The sequence below is a fragment of the Dermacentor variabilis genome, unplaced genomic scaffold, assembly GCF_050947875.1.
Source record: "Dermacentor variabilis isolate Ectoservices unplaced genomic scaffold, ASM5094787v1 scaffold_12, whole genome shotgun sequence".
Taxonomy (NCBI): domain Eukaryota; kingdom Metazoa; phylum Arthropoda; class Arachnida; order Ixodida; family Ixodidae; genus Dermacentor; species Dermacentor variabilis.
The window spans coordinates 53332179-53353935 of record NW_027460280.1 but is presented as its reverse complement, the minus strand read 5'-3'; the positions used below and the strand labels follow the sequence as shown (position 1 = coordinate 53353935).

Genomic DNA, 21757 nt, shown 5'->3' with positions numbered 1-21757 from the left:
CCTCTCGCAATGTGCCGGCAGCACGTTTCAGAATCTTCGCATAATTTGGTGTTGTAGTTCTTATAGTTGGCCGCTGGCCTCGCGTACGAAGCAGTTTGAATGCCATTTATTTCTTCCGTGCTTTTTAGAGGAGTATATATAGATGTCGCAGAGGTGCGGGGGGAGGGGGGGGTGCTTTTGCACATCATTCCGTAAAGAACATTAGTAATACATGTGCACTCGTCCTTGCCGATATGAATGGCGAGTTGTGCAAGCAGTGATGAAAATACTTGTTTATTTGTGCGTTTTTAAAACTTGTTTTTCCTGTCGCGGTGGTGCTGGACTTCCGCGAAGGGGATGCAGCCAACAGATGGTTGCGTCCGCGAAAACCAATGAGCCCACCTGGAAGTAAAAAAAGAAAGAAATAGAAAAAATAAAGCAATGATAAACACTCTGCGCTAGTGGGGAGGTCACATTCCAGACGCTGTCTCTAAGAGAGTCCAGAGTCCGCACCGCCCAGCGTCCATCAAACCCTTTTAAGGTTCGCCAATTTGCAGCGCGTGCGCACGACTGGCCGCGAGAAAACGACCACGCCCGGGCGACTCGTTCCATACTCCCCCCCCCCCCCCCCCCCCCCGCCTCCCCCTTTCCTCACGCCTTGCAAAGGAACCGTTCACAGACGTCACGCCGCAGCGTCTCATTACACGACCGCTAAATAAAGAACAGAAATATGTTACGCGCAGGAGTCTGTTTGTCTCGCGCTCTTTTAAATTGATGCGCGCGCCATAAATGATAGCCACTGTCAAGATTAAGCGCCACGCCGAGCCCGAGAAATGATATGCCTCGGTTTTGCGCGGCCCTTAGCTATGCCTACACACAGTGCGCAGGCGCTGCAGTGCCTACAGTGCGGTAATAGAACCGTGCTTCCCCCCCACTCCCCCCCCTTCGTATATATATATATATATATATATATATATATATATATATATATATATATATATATATATATATATATATATATACTTTTTTTTTTGTCTTCGCCTCGCAGAGAAGTGCGAACAACATGAACTCGCTCTGGCAGCGCAGGCAGGAAAGAGAAAAGTACGGCGCACGCACTTCGCCAGCGCGCGGACGCGACCTAATGGGCCATTAGCCCCTTCGCAGGACGCCGGCACCGCGGGCCTCGGCATGCAGTGTGCACGCCGCGCGCGCAAAAATTTATATCGACAGTGGACGCGCCTCCTCAGCTCATCTACGGCGGCGATAACCCGGGACCAATTTGCGTTCCACCCGGCACGACTAACGACTACCTTCCGTTAATCGCAACTGGCATTTAACTTCGCTCCGAGAGACGCTCGGCGATAAATCTGTTGCACGGGAGCCCCAATTTACGCCGCTTTCCTATATTTTTTTTTATTTCAAGTAACACGGCCGATGAGTGGAGCGGGCCGCGGGTAAACAAGAATAAGTCAACCGGAGCGACGCGGCAAAGTGAAAGTCGTGGGCTGATCGAGCGCGGTCCGAGTGCTGTCGCAGAAAGAGTTGTCCATTAAGGCGAAGTTGAAGTTATAGCCTCTCCAGTTAACGACGCCGGTGTATATATAGAGAGGCAGGTGAGCTTTTCAAGATTCATCAGGCTACGTTACTATAGTCTCTCGGCCCCATCGTGGGTATCTCGATCTTGACTTTGATTTACGAGCGCGGCTGAAATACTGAGGCACGTCGACAGGTCGTTGACCGCCTCGTTTGGACGAATACACAGCTCGAAGTGTTCCTGTTTGTTATCTTTAATTTGAGCACGCCCAACAAGCTTGCTGCTCGTAATGAGGAATGACAAACGCATCAGTCTTCGGATGACCTCAGGTTCAATGATAATCAGAACTGGGATATTATATAAGAAATATATTCCAAGATCTAATCGAATTCGATTTCTTTCTTCCTTCCTAACTGGTTCGATCACCGCCGCTATCTACGTTGTGGTACACTGTAACACACACACACACACACACACACACACACACACACACACACACACACACACACACACACACACACACACACACACACACACACACACACACATATATATATATATATATATATATACACTTGTAAATGGCCGGAAATATCTTAGCATCCCTATATTTCTAAGCATTTGACCGTAAAAACAACGGCAGCCAGTCAATTTTGTGAGGCGAACCCCACGACATACTGCACATGGCAGCCAATCATGAGCAATTTCTTTTTTATTTTTTCACACGGTAGTTTTGAATGTCTCCCTCCTTCCTCGTTCGCGGTGATAAAAATGTTTTGTCGGAATGACGTCGATGGCTGGTCAAAAATGATAAACATATGACAGTTAAAGTGACGGCTGATTTTCACACTGTAGAAAAATTTGTTCAGCCACATTTGTTCAAGTGCCTTGGGAAGGATGGGAACTACAACTGTCTTCGAAACGGATATTTGTTGACTTATGCATCGTACTACGGATATAAATTTCCGGGTCTGGGCTTATGCGGTTTTCTTCTGCCGAGTTCGCTTCCTGTCAAGTTCGTAGTTGTCGCGTTTTTGCCACAAAGTTGTGCAGAATTATGCAAGCGTTACGACCGTACGCACACCCCTTCGCGCAACAATCCTGTAACCTGATGCTATGTGCCGTGGTTGCACCACTAGTATACGTAGTTGTGCGAGCAGAACAACAGTCTAAAAAAAAAAAAATTCACTGCAACCTTTCAACTCCGCGGTTGCTACATCTTGTGCGTCCTTTAAATTTTGTCCAGGCAGCGTAATAAAGGCATCTATAGCAACGTCTTGTCGCAGATGTGGTTACAAAAAGGGCTTTAATGTGAACGTAGTCACACCGCACGCAAATCAATATGACAAGTCAAGCTGGTAAATGTGTACGTAGGTGTAGCCACTTGAAATGAATCTCGAGGATGTCACCCATTTCGAGATATTATTTCTTAAAGTGTGGACGAAATACATGGGTGTGCCCGTTAGATTTGTGTTTGAAGATATGCGCCATCAAAGTCGCCGTACAAATGCACTGTCGTTCTACTTACGTTGTTAACAAAACGCTGTTTTATGCATTGAAGTCCACAAGTAACTGGAACGGCCATGTATATCGTCCCACACTTTCGGCAATAATATTGTTACGCGAACGGAGGATTAAGGAACTGGAGACTATTTACAAAGTATATTTTCAAAGCACAACTGCAGCGATGGCCAGTTCAGCCGACAGCTCGAGAGCCAGAGAGCGTTCGTCGTCTTCGCCGCGGGACGCCCGCGTGCATCGTCCACAAGAAACACGCGATATGCATGTATCAATAGTAGAAACTGGTATGGTATGGTATGGTATGAAGAACTTTATTTAGGTCCTGAGGGATCAGTCTGGGACTGATCCCTCAGTCCCAGACTGAGGGATCCCAGACCAGTCTGGGAGTAGAAACTGGTGTCATTCTGGAAATTCATTACAAGTGGATGCGCCTTGTAATATCACCGGCTACACTTCATAAATTGCAATATGTGCCGTAAAGCTTTTAATTAAGAAGTTGGTTTGTGAATTTTTTTTTCATTAGTCGAACATTTGTTTCGATTTATCGTGCAAGCAACGTCCGCCGCTCGGAATAGAGAAGTTTAAGGACTGAAGAAAGAAAACATTTATTGTACTACAAGTGCCGGCAATCGGGGCACTCGTACTTCCTATACTCGTCGCGCGACGGATCGGATGGATGTTGACGTACGTTTTTAAGCGGTCGCCCCACTCCTATATCACATGGTTACCTGAAATTAACTGCGCTTCTCCCCGAAATGCCACAGTGCATCCAGTGGAGGGCGAAATTCTATATTTACTCTACGGGGATGAAACTGAGAGCGAACATTTAATTAGAGATCAAGTGCTGATTACCGGTCAGATAATATATGAAAGCCTGCAAATTGGGCGTTTCTTTGATAGATGACTACATGATGCGCGATACTGACAACGTTTTTTTTTCTATAGAACAGATGTAAAGTGAAAGTAAATGTAATTTCCATACAAGTTCAAGTTTTCCCTAGCTCTAAGTTTGACTTGTACTGTACGCGGCTTGTATGCTAGTGATGACACCAACCAGCGCTGCTCTGATAGTTGTCTGGTGTAGAGCCAAGTTTATGTTCTATGCTTATTTTTTGGTCCGGTGCTCTTGAGGAGCTAATTGCGAGATTATTCTGTCCGAATATACAACAGTTCCAAGTCACGTGGCCGCTGAGCGACACGGACTCTATATGTCGGATTTGACAGGGCCATGCAAAATTACGTAGCTACTGTCTAAACCTGTCTTATCATACGAAACTCGCATGAGTAACATCTTCTGGACACATCAAGCTAGTCTGGAATTTGCAATTTGCAGAGTGAAGCGCCACGACAGCGCCATATTTATTTTATTTTTATTTATTCATTATTGCCAGACGCCTTTTGGCAGTCGAGGTGTGAGTGGTACAGGTACACGAGCAAGTACAAAATTAAAGCAAGTCGTCAATTCAATGAGACAGGTACGTCAGAAAATACAAGAATAAACCAACAAACAAACTTTGCAACAGGTATGAAGACATGTTGCAGGCGCATAAGGCTATTCACTAAATTAGCCAAGAGAAAAAAAAAATGAAGAACACATAAGCATAACACAGACCCCCACTAGGGACGAAAATAAATGCAAATTACCATGAAAACGAAACATGGCAGATAACATTGATTCTCACGACACAGTATGCCTAACATCACGTGGGCGTGGGTTACATTCTGACATTGTTCTCGGAAAAAAAGTTGCGATAGTTGTTGGTTCTCGTTTGGGCAGTAGTAATGCTATTTCATGTTTATACCTCAACTTTGTCGTGTTGTGTTGTACTCCACCAGGGAAGTCAAGCTTTGTTCTGCTGATGATTATAGTAAAGCGTTTGGGGTGATATTCTAGTGAGGGTAGTTCGAGATTGAGTGCATAAGTTAATCACAGACACATGCATACCGTATGCATGGTAGATAAATTTATTACAGCGAAGCTGCATATGGCTAGCTGATTCGTCCGTACGTTCGTCGCCTGTACGCCGAAAACTCCTCCGGCGCAACTCCATGCGCATGCGCGAAAGAGAGAGAGAGAGAGAGAGAGAGAGAGAGGCGTGCGATTGGCTGCGCCAGTAGTGACGTCGTTGCTCCCCGTCGCAGCCGAGCGCTCACGCAGCAGTTTCTCAGCGGCCCCGAAATGGGCAGGTCACGCGTCACACGTACTCCTGAGGAGCAGGCAGCTTTCGATCAGCAACGCCGCGAGCAGAATCGGGAACGAGCTCGCCTACGCCGTGCCGATTCCGCAACCCGGGCACAAGAAGAGGCTCGTGCAGCCGAGCGCAAGCAGCAACTGCGTGCCGAAGATCGGGCAGCCTAGCAAGCCGTCGTTTAATGAACCGTTGGGATTAACCCAGCGATAAACACCGAGGCTGCACGTTTCAGCTTCGCTGGTTAACAATCTGTATGAAGTGCTTGTGGTGTGATTTTTATGCACCGTTTCTATGCAGCTGGTGTCGCTTTTTCATATGGATTTTAAACAGTGCCGGTTTATTGGAGAGCCGGACGTTTAAGGGATATGTTGACACCCAAGTTTTGTTTCATTCGTGGCGTGCTTTACTCGGTGCTTTACTTGACACAGCCGATGCTTTATATACTGTGTGTGCGCTTTCAACTTGTACTAATGTGTACGCTATAGATACTTGAACTTACGGACTGGTGTAATTTCTTCATTATTGATGTCACATATAGTATAATGAAAGGATTGCCTCTATATTTCGCGTCATAATCATGCGCACGCATATTGAAATGTTCATGAAATATTCATGTCGTAAGTTCGAAGCCAGTCAAACCCTGCAGCTAAGTAATTAGTAAGAAAAACCAGGTCATTTTCGGATTTCATACGGCGATACGAAACGCAGCCATCTGCAATAACAAAAAAAAAAAAGAAACAGAATGCTTGTTTATAGAAACATCGAATTACAGTACCATATGACAAACTTGTCCAGTATAATGATTACGTGTGGTATTTATGCAATCAAGTTCTACGGTATCTCAGGTTTTGCGAAAGCTGGCAATCATGTCGAGTAAACGGTGGAAATACCGCGTTTAACGTTGCGTTTATTCTTAAATTTCGACTTCCAACTTTTCATTATCAAAGAATAAAAAAGAAGACGAAGAACTCTGAGCAGCTCAGCAGCTTATACGTAATTAAGCACGATGCTTTTCGCCGGAATATTAACTGGACATATTAATTTATTTTTTACTTTCTTTTTTGCGCAAAAGAATTACTAGGAAAAAAATCTATAATGCCAGGTTTTAGTGTGTTTCTTTCCTTAATTAGTACAACAAATGCCGTCTTAGCCAGGTGCCCAGCTGTCATTTGGCCAAGACCGCTTTCCGTAGAGTAGCATCGCGCTTAATATTACATACGCGCAGCTATAGCACGCTGCCGGCCCATACACATGCTTACTCTTTCGTATTATCTTTCTTTCTTGTATTATTACGCAAGAACTACGCACTGCCGATCTCCAAGGAGCGAGAGATATGAACTCCTCGACCTGTGTGACATCTTTCCTTTCTCTGTGAAGAAAGGAAAGAAAGAGGAAAGTTCAGAAGAATGCAAACAAACGGTATCAAGCGACGGAGCTCTATAGTACTCGTATTGCGCCACATGCACAAGTGTGCTTTAGGTTGTAAAGTGTCTGTCTTATCTCGCTTTATCAGTGTTTAGGATTTCATTATTGTTATTATTTTTTCATTTTGATTGTCTTGCGGGGAATTTATTGCGAGACTGAAGGCAGGGAAACTAGTGCCAATGAAAATTTTAAAAGAAAATTTACTTCGAAAGAGCAACAAAGAGGTCAATGTTCCCTCGTTTAGGGGCTGATGGTAAGACAGTGATTCTGGTCCAATGCCACTGCAACCATCATTCGCATTTCGCGCCGGCGGCGCTGCACCTACGTTGTCGATAGGGTTGCCTCAATGTCAGCACCACCTCCCGCGTACGTGGTAGAAGCGTGGTATCGAGGCACCCTAGTTCTCGCTGGTCGATCCGCTGACATATCTCCATTCGAACCCTTTCTGTGACAGAAATAAACGGGGGGAGGGAGGGGGGAAGGACTAGAAAGAAGAGAAACATAATACAATACATAACGCTACTATTTCTCGAACATTCGTATGTAACCATTCGGAGCAGCAGAAGCGTGATGTGGGCGAGTTGCTTTAAGATACTTGAAGAAAAACAGCGCTACAAAGACACGGACTAAAAGAAGAGCCTGTACGACGGACCGGCGCTAATAGCATCTGTCCGTCGTACATGTTCTTCTTTTAGTCCTCATCTTTGTAGCGCTGTTTTTCGTCAAGCAACCATTCGATTCCTTCGTGACGCTGCAGTCTGAAGGACTGTTATTGGTCTGCATAGTTGACATCAATTTCGTTACCGCCGCTTAAAGGAGGCGGTTAGTTGGCGCGAAGCTGTTGAGGGGAGTTCCACAGAAGATATTCGTGCAGCGATGGCGTGGTTGGATGTCAGCTAGAGAACGGCCTGCGTCAGCTGTATGAAGCCACGAAGCAGCTGCATGAGAGAGAGAAAAAGATAACAACTCTATTTCTTAACGACTCTTAGCGCGAGTCGTCGCTGTCGACGTCCAGCAGAGTCCCCGGTCTTGGCAGTGAGTCCATTTGTTTGGTTCTGTTGATGCATTTAATGCGGGCTATCAGCAGCGGCCACAGTGTAGCGCGCATCTCTTGCAGTGGAGAGGTCCAGTCCTCCCAGGTGAAAGGAAAGCAGGGAGGAATCTTCGAGCAAATTGAAGAGCTGAGAGAAGGGAGGGCTCCGGGGCATTCCCACTAAGTACGGAGTGCGTTGGGTACTCGCCGAAAACTTGGCCCGGCGGTTTGCCACGTCAGTTCTCAATGCGGTGTTGGGTAGCTTCGTTGTGTAGCGTAAGTGTCTGCCTGGCGGATCAGTACAGCGTCCTCTATAGTGTGTGTTTGGGATGGGGATGGTAAGACGAGTCTGTTCGTTTTGTATTCCTTGAGCCAATTGCGGCGATTGCTTCCGATGCTCGGCTCTGACACCTCTGGAGCAGTGGGTCTCAGGCCACTTCATGGTGTTATGCGATCGCAAGCTAAGGCATGAAGTCGTTCGTCTCATTCTTTCCCGTGGTGACCCGGTACCCATTTCAGCACAAGCCCTGCTGCTATACAGCTGTAATGCATGAACACCCTATAGTCGGCATGTGCAGCCAGACGCAGGCAGCGGTAGCCCTTTCAGTCACGTTGTTTCCATATGGAGACCCAAAATACTTTCACAGCGAAGCTGTTTATGCGGACCCTGTGCCATCGTTGTCGCACTTCGCTAAAACTATCATCATCATCAGCAAAGACTGGAGCGTCGTCGTCGTCTCCTTCCACAGCTGGCTCCTCGGCGCTCCGCGCGAACGCGCTCGTGCCACTGCTCCCGCGTTCGTCGTCGTCGTCTTCCACAGCTGTCACCGCTCGTCATTCCAGCGTAGTATTTTACTTTTCTTCTGTCGTGGTAATAGAGAGCTTTAGTATAGGGGACGCAAGCAGCTTGCGTACGCAAGAACTAGGGGCGACGGTACTGCGCAGGCCCCTACGTCTGAGTCTGCGCATGCGCAATTCCGTCGCCCCTAGTTCTTGCGTACGCAACCCGCTTGCGTCCCCTAAACTAAACTCTCTAATGGGGAGGCCGCGTTTACGGGGGTATGAGACATTGCTTAAGCGGATATGAGCCATTCATACCGGATCCGGATCCGGATCATAAGACAGAAATAATCAGAAGAATAAGAATGGGCTGGGGTGCGTTTGGCAGGCATTATCAGATCATGAACAGCAGGTTGCCGTTATCCCTCAAGAGAAAAGTGTATAACAGCTGTGTGTTACCTGTACTCACGTACAGGGTAGTAACCTGGAGGCTTACGAAATGGGTTCTACTTAAATTGAGGACGACGCAACGAGCTATGGAAAGAAGAATGATAGGTGTAACGTTAAGGGATAAGAAAAGAGCAGATTGGGTGAGGGAACAAACACGAGTTAATGACATCTTAGTTGAAATCAAGAAAAATAAATGGGCATGGGCAGGACATGTAATGAGGAGGGAGTTGGAGAAGTATGGGAGAGGCCTTTGCCCTGCAGTGGGCGTAACCAGGCTGATGATGATGACGAGCCATTCATTGTCTTGCGTAACGGACAGATTTATTTTGAAGCTATTTAATTTTGAAGAATCGCAAGCGGCAATTCCGGGTGGATGCTGCTAACCACGCCACCGAGCAAACTCGAGACATTGAACGCAAGCGGCAACGGCAAACTACGGCCATACCGTCACTGACGTCGTTCTCTGCGTCGAAGTGGTGGGCCTTGCACCCAATATACGGAGCTTTGGATTAGTGGTCCCGCACATTCCGTCCCAGCTACTACTATCGGAAGACCACGAGTAGTACGTACTCCTGAGGAAGAAGCTGCCAACCGGGAGCATCAGCGAGAGTTGGCTCGTGAATGGGCTCGTCTTTCGTTCACGTTCGTTCGTCGGGCCGACCCCTAGCTGCGCACCAGAGATGCCGGGTGTAAACGGCAGTGCCAGGAGGCCGGTCCATAAGTGTGCGCCCGAGATGCGGAACACTGGGAGAACCGAAAAAAAAAAGCACTTCTAAGGCATGCTCACCACTGGAAGCGCGCAAAAGCGAAAATGAGTTGAAAGAATTGTGAAGCAAAAGATTTACAATATAGACTGCTTGCGATTTGACTTGCATGGTGTAACACTCATTGTAACTGACGCAGCTTCGCTGTTCGACCATCTTCATGGACTCGAACGGCTGGTGACTCTTCTACGTCCTTGTTCAGTCGTGCTTACACATTTACTATGGTTTCGGACCAACTAGCCCGCCAACGTGTTTTGACTAAATTAACAAGCACGGTATCACGCACGCACAATACATTTCGCTCGATGAGCGCGGAAACTCGCTGTAAAAATGCTGCAGTAAGAAATCGGGGCAGCAGCAAGCGAATTGACCTTCGTGCATCTCTCGCTTGAAAGTGAACGAAACGTTGAAAGCACAGCGCATACGAAGCTACCGGCCCTACGCGCACTCTTCAAACATCGCAGATCGCTTTGAAGGTAGGCCCGTGCGGGCGCGCAGTTTGGCCACGTGTCAGATCGCTTGCAAGACGCACGAGCGCCGGCAACGCGTCCCTGCGTCGTCCGCCAAAGATGTCTGCTACGGCGTCCGTCATTTGCGTGCCCGAAGCCGTAGTAGACGCCGCGCTTGTCTCCATTCTCTAGGGATCGGCGGGCGAGGAGGAGACCGAGGCTCCCTAGCAGCCGCCGGAGAAGAACGTCTTTTCTGTCTCGTCTGCCCCCCCCCCCCCCTGCCTCGCGCGCGACAGGAGAGGGCACGCTTCCGGCCCGCTTTCCTCGTTCGCGCACGCGAGATTGAACCGAGTTCGCCGGCTCACCTTCGCACGCTTTCACTCGCACACATAGCATACGGCGCGCGGCGACGGTTTTATCGCCCTAGGACTTTATACTGAACCTCTCGGCGACGGCGACGGCGATGGTAGAAATGTGCCTGGAGTGTACATATATTTGCTATCGCAATAATAGTGACCGTACTCTACCGCAAACACACTGCTTTTGTGGACCCGGTTGTGCGGACCATGGCTACTGAACGGGCTGCCAGCGTTATGGACCGAAGCAACATAAACTCTTGAGTGCAGTAGGGTCGTGCGGGGGCCCGGGAGCCTGCGTGCTCTAAACTCCTCAGTCAGTATAATAAAACTTTCATGATGCTGATGTGGACATATTAGCCTGTGCACGTTATCGCCGTAAGAGTGTGGGGCAAAAGCACGTGCCTCGCTCGACGATCGGTGGCCGCACTGCAGGTGGGCTCGTTAGACAAGTCAACTTCGTCGTAACTTCTTCACTATGCTGCAGCACCGGAAAGTCACCAAAAACATGCGTCTGTGCATCTTAATAAAGCAGAGCTTGGACCCCCCTCACTGCGTTCTATGGGGCTGCTCACTGAGCTCTAAATGGAGCGATCGAGGATATGGAGCCATTTCTGCGCACGGTACGGAGAGATCCTTACGTGCGCAGTCTCTCAATAGCTGGTAGCGGTGTTGCGAAGGTGACAGCCTTCGCCGATGACATCCCATTGTATCTCAGGAATAGAGACAGCTTATCCCGTAGCCTTCAAATTTTCACTGAGTACGGAAATATTTAGTGAGGTAGTGTATAGTGGGAGGGAATATGTAGTGGATGTAAATATGTATAGTGAGGGAAATAAGTTAGTCTAGTATTCAACTCAATTTGAAGAGAGAAAGAGCAAAATTGTTAAAGAAGAAACAGGTCAACCTAGAGGCAGTTAACATTCTAATAATATATATTATATATTATATTAGAATATTAGATATTAGAATTATTAGAATTAGATATTAGTTTGCGCGGTTACATGATGCATTCTAACACCCCAAAATTTTAGGTTGGCCCACTCCCAAATTCAATTTGGCACACATCCAAATTTCAAGTTCGCCCACCCCCATAGATCAAGTTCACCCCCGTCCTAATTTAAGCTGCCCCACCCCCAACGTTTAGGTTGGCCCACATTCAAATTTCAAGTTGGCCCACTCTCATGTTTCAGTTGGCCGACCTCCAGATCTCAAGTTAGCCCACGTCTAAATTTAAGTTGTCCCACCCCCAAACTTTAGGTTGGCCAACTCCCAAATTTCAGTTGGCTCAACTCTACTGGAAGCTTCGTCATACAAACGGCACGAGATCACAGCCTTCAAATCACACTGAAGCACCCTGCGCAACTTCGCTTCGTAGCAGACGACAAAATCGGTTTCCGCATAATTGACATGCGCGTGACGTCAACATAATGTCTGCGCGCCCCGAGGCGATGGCCTCACCAAGGCGGCGACCAATGGCTGCTGGCAAGCGAATTCTTCGGGAAACCGAATCGTTAAAGAATACAGTCCTCAATTTAAGTAGAAGTCTTTTCATAAGCCTCCAGGTTTTTGCCCCGTAGGTGAGTACTGTTAAGATACAGCTATTATACAATTTTCATTTGAGGAATGATGGCAACCTGCTGTTCATGATTTGAGAATGCTTGCCAAACGCACCCCAGGCATTTTCAGATCATGAACAGCAGGTTGCCATTATCCCTCAAGAGAAAAGTGTATAACCAGCTGTGTCTTACCAGTACTCACGTACGGGGCAGAAACCTGGAGGCTTAAGGAAAGGGCTCTACTTAAATTGAGTACGACGCAACGAGCTATGGAAAGTAGAATGATGGGTGTAACCTTAAGAGATAAGAAAAGAGCAGATTGGGTGAGGGAACAAACGCGAGTTAATGATATCTTAGTTGAAATCAAGAAAAATAAATGGGCATGGGCAGGACATGTAATGAGGAGGGAAGATAACCGATGGTCATCAAGGGTTACGGACTGGATTCCATGAGAAGGGAAGCATAGCAAGGGGCGGCAGAAAGTTAGGTGGGTGGATGAAATTAAGAAGTTTGCAGGGACAACATGGCCACAATTAGCACATGACCGGCATAGTTGGAGATGTATGGGAGAGGCCTTTGCCCTGCAGAGGGCGTAACCAGGCTGCTGCTGCTGATGATGATGATGTATATGGCTAGGTTCTGGCGGATCGCGCGCGCGGACAGAACGACGCGTAGAAGAAATATTTTTCATACGTGAGCCGATCCTGAAGGTTGTGCAGTACCGGGCCAACTCGCGACGGAGGTGAAGCAGGCGTTAAGCGCTCCCCATAGGCGGGCCGATCCCGCAGATAGTGCTATACCGGGCCGACCCGCGGCGGAGGTGAAGCAGGCGTTAAGCGCTCCCCATACGTGTGCCGATCCCGAAGATAGTGCAAGGCCGGGCCTACCCGCGGAGAAGGTACAGTTCCCCATAAGGGGGCCACATACACAGCTTCGCTGGTCATCCTTCTTCACATTGTGAAGGACACTTAATTTTTTAATGTTCCGACTATTAAGGTCAAGAAAAAAATCCTAAAGACAGCGCTGAGTGTAAAGGTATATAGAAAGGGCAGCGCTTCAAGACGGGACACAAAGGAGGAACTGCACACACACTGCGCTGGTGTGTGCGTGTGTGTGGTTCCTCCTTTGTGTCTCGTCTTGAAGCGCTGTTCTTTCTGTGATAATGAACCAACTAGCCTGTCAGTCAATCCTTATAAAAGTATAACTTCCTGCTAACCAAAAAGACTGTGATAAGCGACTTTAGTACGGAGAGCAATGCAAACAATTATATTTTAAGATGTGAACTACCATCTACGTCGCCACGTAGGTGTTGGTGGCATTGTGATACCTACTGACCCAAGTTGGTGTCAAATAGTGTCATTGAAGAGCAGCACATACCAAGTGGCACATGCTCAGTAGACCCAGTCGCACACATCCAGTGGCGCACACTAAATTTGGCGTCGAAGTGTTTCCCTGAAGGGCTTTGCATACCCACTGGTATGCAAAGCCCTGTGTGCGTGCCACTAGGACCTATAGGTACCTAGTGGCACGCACACAAGCTGGCGTCAGAGAGGTTCGTTGAAAATCAGCACATACCCAGGGGCCCCAGGGTCACAAGCCCAGTGGCTAATATTCAGTGACCGCAGTTGCACATGCCCAGTGGAACACATCTAGTGGCACACACCCAGTGGAACATACGCAGTGGTGCCAGGAGCACATACCTTGTGGCCCATGTACTGGCGGGCCCAGGGTCACATGCCCAGGAGCACATACTCAATGGCACATACCAAGTGGCTCCAGGGACACATACCGAGTGGCACATATTCAATGGTACCTGCGCTATAGTGGCCCCTGTGCACATACCCATTTGCTCCAGTGGCGCATTCTTAGCACAATATTCGGGATGGGCCCACGAAAACGCCGATACGCCCCAAAAACTGCGTTGACTCGGAGAAGAATGCTTCGCATTAAAGTACGGGCCGATCCCGAAGGCATTGAAGTGCAATACATCGTCTCGGAGCCTTAACTGTCGCGAAGGAGGAATGCGAGGAACTAGCCGGTGACGCACGCGCCGTACGTTTCCAAGGGCGACCTCGGCACGAGAGAAGCATGCGAGCGATCGTGAATGGTATGGGGCATTGAACTGAAAGACGGAGGTTCGATCTCACCATCGGTGACGCATTTCGTTGTAACAGTATAGGCAGACTCCATCCGCCATAGAGGTATCTAACAGGGAGCTTGATTTGTGTTGAGCGTACGCGAGCGCGTCAAGGTACGCACGTAATCTCAAGTTTGAAAGATGTACGAGGTTAGAAACATCGCTTTGATAAACGACAGTGTGAACGACCCGCCGTGATCGCTCAGTGGCCATGGTGTTGGGCTGCTGAGCACGAGGTCGCGGGATCGAATCCCGGCCATGGCGGCCGCATTTCGATGGAGGCGAAATGCGAAAACATTGGTGTACTTACATTTAGGTACACGTTAAAGATCCCCAGGTGGTCGAAATTTCCGGAGTCTTCCACTACGGCGTGCCTCATAATCAGAAAGTGGTTTTGGCGCGTAGAACCCCATCATTTATACAGTGTGAACGTCAGCCGTGACGCACGCGCACTCTGATATTGAAACGTCACAATCTATGTTGTCGCTTACTTAGAGCTCACGATGCTCAGTTCTGGCCTAATTTTTTTGAGCACAGAAGACGCTCGACTTAATTTACATTATGGGGTTTTACGTGCCATCACCACGATCTGATTACCAGGCTCGTTGTGTGTGTGTGTGTGCGGGGGGGGGGGGGGGGGAGGGTGTCTCCGGAAATTTGGACCCCCTGGGGCTCTTTAACGGACACCTATATCTAAGCACACGGGTGTTTTCCGATTTCGCTCGCATCGAAATGCGGCCACCGTGGCCGGGATTCGATCCCGCGACCTCGTGCTTAGCAGCCGAACATCATAGCAACCGCGGCGGGTCCGCCCGGCTCAATGAGCACCGGCGCATTCATTTGTAAAGAATATTTAAGGTATTTTAATGATTTAACAGTATCAGCTATAAGAGGTCAGTATCGTTTATCAAATAATTTTTGGAATTAAAACAGGCCTGATGTGACAAATATTCATGCATCAGGTTCAAAATTTGTTCCGCATAAGTTTGCGCCGTGTTTCCAGAAAAACAAAAACAAAACAAAAACAATGTAAATTTGGAGGCTTCAAGAAGTTCGAAGGGGATGGAGCCGTCGCCGCATAGAGGAGCATTCATTCGTCAGATAAAGCGGCGAGTATAGAAGTACCTACACTCTTAAGCAAAATTACACCTTTTGGGTGGTATCTTGGCACACAATGATAATCGTTATCTGCTTTGTTCGCATTTCCTTTCTTTAACGCTGCGAGCCCAGTACCTCCAAGTCACAAACGGTATGCGCGTTATCTGCATGCCAGAGCATTCTCGGCAGGAAAGTAGCGAGCGCAGCGTTTTCAGGAAAAGAAACGCAAGCAAGACAGATGACGATTGTCGTTGTGTGGCAAGATACGACCCAAAGGGGTGTACATTTGTTTAAGAGTGCAGCTTGGATATTGTCACGTAGTATGAAGGTGGAGAAGGCAGCAAAACTGTGATTAACAAAGCTAACGTTTTATTGGGCGAACGTGTGCCCTCAAAAGCAGGCTACACTCAAAGAACAACGATAGCGATGAACACATTCGACGATCGTCGAAAATTTCTGATCAGCGGTTCAAGCGCGCCGGCTTTTATACATCAGTCGTCGAATGTTCCAGAGTAATCGCTGGGAGCCGCATGTCTTCAACAAAGTTCTGCACTATTCGCGTCACGCATACATGTAATCAGATTACACAAGGTTCGGTGAAAGACATCAGATGGAACCATCGATAACATTCCAGAAACTTCCGATACATGCAGGCGCGTCCTACGCTGTGTGATAACATTTGTTAGGCGGTGAAACGCGGTCGCCCGATAAACAAGTACACGTGTCAATATAGTGAAATGTTTGAAGATACTCGAGTGTAGCGAATCAATTGCATCGGTTTTTTTTTTATGGAGTTTTATTTGCCAAGACCACTCTCTGATTATGAAGCACGCCGGTCGAAATTTCCGGAGGACTCCGGAAATTTCGACCACGTGGAATTCTATAACGTGCACCTAAATCTAAGTACACGGGTGTTTTCGCATTTCGCCCCCATCGAAATGCGGCCGCCGTGGCCGGCATTCGATCCCGCGACCTCGTGCTCAGCAGCCCAACACCATAGCCACTGAGCAACCACGGCGGGTGCGTCGGATATTGTGAAGGCGTCTGGAAATTATTGGGTTGACTATGGCAGTATACCCAGTGCTTGCGAAGGATGTGAGAACTCTCTTCAGGTTTTGCCGTCTTCGAAATATGAATTTCTCGGATTTGCATCTGCGAAGTTTGCCTGCTTTTGGCAGGCTCTCTCATAACACGCAGACGACTTGGCCACTCTACAAAATAAATCCTGAAGTAAGTGCTTGTCCCAGATTTAGGTGTGTTTACTTTTGTCCCGATAAATGTGAATGTACTGCCTTGTGGGTTGGAGGACTTCCATAAATTAAGCTGAATTATTAAGGCAGATGCCTTTCACCACCCTACAAAAGGAGTTGCGAACGGCAGTGGCACGGACATCGACTCTGAAGCGCAGCGTTTCCACGGAAATGTGTCACTTCACCGATAACTCTTGGCTTTATTTATTTTATCTACTTATCGAGATCACCGCCTATCGTAACTTGCATGGAGGCGTGGCAAACACTCCTCCGGGCGGCCGCAGCCGGCGCGAGCTTGCACGTAGCACTTTCTTTCTTTCTTTCTTTCTTTCTTTCTTTCTTTCTTTCTTTCTTTCTTTCTTTCTTTCTTTCTAGAAGGGAGGCTTTGCTGCTACGAAAACTACAGTTACAGTTCTCTTTAGGACCAGTTCGATACTCACGAATGCTGCCCAGTACCTAAGGCCAACTAAAAAAAAGTTACACCAATCGTTAAGATTCTCTTGATAACCTGCACTTTTATTGCATGGTACACTCTGCTTCCGCGGTAAGTGCGCCACCAAAGCGCACATCCAAGAGAAGGTAATTAACCTCATTCTATAAGGACGAAGGAAAACTGAAAAAAAAAAAACGTTTACACGTGACGCGCGTTGGCGAGACAGGCAAAAGAAACAAGCGGAGTGCGTGAACGTCAAATTTCAGTCGCGACGGTATACGCTGCAGCTGGTCCGCTGGACAGCTTCCGGCCGCCTAGCACATGGTATAACGCAGGGCCGAGTGCAGGGCGAAGCGGACAATGTCCTTCTGTTTGTGACAGTGTGTGGCTCGAGAGCGCGCTCGCGTCACAGTGAACGCACGCACTTTTCTTGTTTTGAACATTGCTGCGGTATATATGATCTCAAGAGCGAAATAACCGCTACGCGCCGCGGTCTCAATCACTTCAGCGTGCTCATTGCGTTAGTCAGAAGCGAAGTCTGGCGTAAGGAGCGCAGGTACGGAATTAAAGCGACGCGGCTGCATCGTGAAACCAGACGAATGACTAATACCACGGACAAACACATGCGCTCGTGTCTGCCCATGTTAATTGGCCATTTCTTCTGTTTATGCGCTGGGGTCGCTTCAATATGAACCGTCAACTAGCCCGTTCTGATACCTTGTCGGAATCAAAGGGCACGAAGTTCACAGCCTGGCCGCAACGCCTGCAGGACTATGAGGGTTTCGCATGTCATCAGTGAAAGCCCGGGCGGCGATCGCGAGCCATGCGTGACAGTTGCGACTATTCGCTCGTTGGTTCGTGCGTTAATCTGTAAGGCCTTAGGCGTCTCGTGATATACGTACATCATAGGGAGCTATGTTAACAAAAGCTTATTTGTTCCTCATTCGAATGAGTCTCACGAAGGCACTGGGGGCGTGGAGTCCGTCGGGCACTATACTCTACACAGTGGTCTTCGCTATACGACCCCAAGTGACCCCTGCTCCGGCCCCCACGTTAAAGCAGTCAGTCGAGCGAGCACTCGCAACTGTTGGCATTCGCGCTGACGCAGTTTCCCCCGAGTACTCCAAGGCACTCTACCGCGTTCCTCACCAGAGGCTTCCCATGAAACTAGCTCAAGTTAGCGCCGCCGCTAATGTGCTTGCATGGATAAAAAGCTTTCTTTCAGATAGGTCTCAGTGTACTTACGCTAATAATTCCAGATCGTCTTATCACACGTCGCGTCTGGGCTATAGAAGAAGGCCGCGTGCGCGGTCGCCTTGCTATTTATTAATTATTTGCCAAACTGGGTGTTCCGTCCAAAATTGGATTATTTGTCAGTGATTGTGCGATATTCCCTAACACTTTATGACCCACTGACAACTGCTATCTCACCTAGATGTAATTAACGCGCAGCGTTCGACACAGATAATGCCACTGAATCTTTCTGAAACTAGAGTTACGAATTTTATTAAGCACGCTTGTTCGATAGAAACTCCTTATGCAATTAGTAACAGCCTGATTGAGCATACTTATACATGCAAGTATCTCGGTATTCACTTACAATATTATCTAACATGGAAAACCCACACCAGGCCGATTCTTTAGCTTCCGCTAACCGCTCACTCGGCTACTGGAACGGAGTATCAAGCATGCTCTCCCTCACCTGTGCCAGCTAGCTTATCTATCACCAATACCACCTCAGGTCGAATATGCTCCCACCATTTCGTACCCTCATCATGTAAATTTAACTAATTATATTGAAGCCCAGCAAAACCCTGCTGCTTGACTAATCCTTTCTGATTACTTATTATACGGAAGCGTAACAGCACTAAAAAGACGCGCCAAACTCTAGGACCAGTCATACCATCGTCAAATCAAGTCGCCCTATTTCAAAAACGTTATTATAACTCCTCACTTCATCTCAACGCGACCAAATATGCAAATGAAAGCTTCAAGTTTCGCGCGTCGCTCACGCCATTTCCGCGGATATTTCATTCCACGAACACTACCACTTTGGAACAGCCTGCCACAAGACATAGTCGGCCAACAGCGTCGCCCGCGACCTTACAGACCAGGCCGCTTTTACATATGGTTTTGATTCTGCTGGATTGGAGAACTTACAGAGAGATACGCTCATTATATACAATGAAATTACAAAACATTACTACATGGGAAGGAGGGAGTTTCCACCCCCTCACTATAGGCTAAACAGAGCACAGGCAGTTACACTTAGACAATTACAGACAGAGTCTTATTATTCACCTGCACAAATAAAGGAATGGTATGCCATTGCAGACATGAATATTATATGCAAAGCATGCAAAAAGGATATATGCACACTTGAACATCTGCTCTGGGAGTGTGGGTCGCTCGGCCCTGGCATTTCCCGGAATCGGTTTTTAGGAATGATCAGATCTCCAGATCATATCCCCCAAGTCCTGGCTGTCCAGTACGCCCGTGATAGGGCTAGGAGGCTTGACCTCCCGGTCCCAACATGGGACTAGCCAGGCAGGTGGCAACACCTTGTACAGGACAAGAATAAAGTTTTTCCTCCTCCTCCTCCTCCTCCTCCTCCTCCTAAGACATAGTCGCTGAAACTGATCCTGATAAATTCCATATGTCCTTTGCGTAGCTCATGTAAACTGGAACGCATTTCTTTCTTTCAACGTGGTTATCTGCGGGGAAGTTGTCATTTGCATTGTTAGTCGACGCTGCAGTTGTTTTTGATTGTGCCTATCGGTTTTCCTTCTTCGTTTTGCTGTATTGAATTTGCTTTTGATTTTCGTAATTGACCTGCAAATAACTATACTGACCGTGATCTCTAACGTTCCCGTGTACTGTACCGTGTATATTTGTTTGTACATATCGTATCAAACTGTTCGAGCTTTACTTTCGTTGTTTTAACAATTTGCAAATATAACTGTACTCTATTTACTATCCGTCCCCCACCCCCCTATAATTTACCTGCCCAATCTAGGGTTACTTTAATATAAAGATTTAAATAAGAAATAAATAAAGAAAGAAATAAAAGAGAAAAGAAGAATACTTGGTCTGGGTCCAGATGCGTCGCTAACTCTCGCTGTAGTTCCTGGGGTCGACAAATCACAATTACCGTTTAAAGACGACGTGCAGCTCCGGACGTGGGCTCAGCTATCGTCCCTTCATTATTCTTATCCTTTTATTAGGCTGTCTCTGAGTAAGGCATAAAACCGGACGTGCGTGTAAGTGACCTTCCTCCTCTCCCTTTCCATTGTCTGCCTTTGCACGCGTCGCACAGCCATGCTGTGGGCTGCAAACCACGTGGCCGCAAATTGTTTCATTCGCTCAAAGAAGCCCAGGTGGTCAATATTATTACGGCGCACTCAAATACGGCGCTTCTTACAGCGCCGAGGCACCGCTTCGGCAGGGAAGACACGGTCAACTAATTCTTTTCACGGAATTCGACAAAACGGTTCTCCAAACGGGAAATAAGCCGCATTCACGTGTGTCTTGTTAAGTAAAATGAGCAAAACGAGAACAAGGTAAAAGCGAGAGCCAACGTTTCGACAAGCGGACTTGTACTTTCTAGGCTGCAACCCGCCCTTTCAAAGAGACAAGTCCACTTGTCGAAACGTTGGCTCCCGCTTTTACCTTGTTCTCGCTTTGCTGATCGTCTTGAATTTCCATCTCCCGCCTCCTCCGTGTTTCCCCTTGTTAAGTCAGGTATTTCGGAATTCTGAACGATTAATCTTTCAGGAAACAGTGATACGTCGAAACTGACCATATAAAAAAAAAGGAGAAAGTAAGTTGTCCGCCTTATACTTGCGTATTCTCAGCATTAACGTACAATGTCTTGAATAATTTGCCAGCAAGAAAAACAAGAAAATCACTCCCGTATAAATAAGTGAGGCCACCACCTGAAACATGCGCCATCAAGAATAAACTTTACAAATTTATCACCACAGTCGAATTTAAAATTGTGTAAATCGTCTGTTTGTGACTTTGTTCTTTCTTTTCAGTGAAGCACAAAGAGAGAGAACTGGCGAAGAGAGTGTCATCCCTGCCAGCCAACCATCCCTTCACTACATAGTACAGCCACATTTCTATCACCCTTACTTCATTTTTTTTTTTCAATGCTATGTGTTTTATTTTTCTTGTGGCCGAAAGTAGACAGTTCCTTCTCTGCGTAAGGTGCTTGTTTACAATGATCGGCATGTTTTTTTTTTCGCTTAAAGAGAGCTAGAGTGTAAATTTTCTTTCTTTTTTTTTTCTGCGTTTCGCGAGTGAACGGCTACGTCCGTCTCTCCTTTCAAGCTGAGCGATAATGTTTTTGATGGCCGTATATTGGGAACACATATTTGGGAACGCTTTAAGCTGTTTTCTCCGTGACCGTTACTGAAGAACATGAATCAATCTCACAAATGCAACATCGTCTGTAACGTCAGATGCCATGTCGTAGGGAGGATGCGTTATACCGAACGCGAGGTCATGCGAGTGTTTGGGAGAGCGGGCGTGCGGGGGGTGGGATGAGGCAAGGGAAGGAGAGGGAAGGGGGGTAGGTAGTACTTATGCCGTGACTCTTAATTAACATACTGACTACGCCATTGCATCTTACGGTACAGTCGACGCTGCGTTGCTAGCTTGCTTCATGTTCTTCGGTGACGATCACGTTCAAAATAGGTTACAGTTTTGACGGAGGAACGGAGGTGATCAAAGTTAATCAGGAACACTTGACTAAACGGTGTCTGTCATGGCTCCCTTGTTGTTACGTGACCTTAA

General features: G+C 47.5%; 1 long non-coding RNA gene across 1 annotated transcript; it reads right to left on the bottom strand.

Moving 5' to 3' along the window:
- Positions 1-279: 279 nt before the first annotated feature.
- LOC142566364 (uncharacterized) lies at positions 280-20155 on the bottom strand. Its single transcript, XR_012825039.1, has 3 exons — positions 20046-20155; positions 9485-9658; positions 280-381 (listed from the first exon to the last, which is right to left on the bottom strand). It is a non-coding gene; the product is annotated as an uncharacterized LOC142566364 (long non-coding RNA).
- Positions 20156-21757: the final 1602 nt, after the last annotated feature.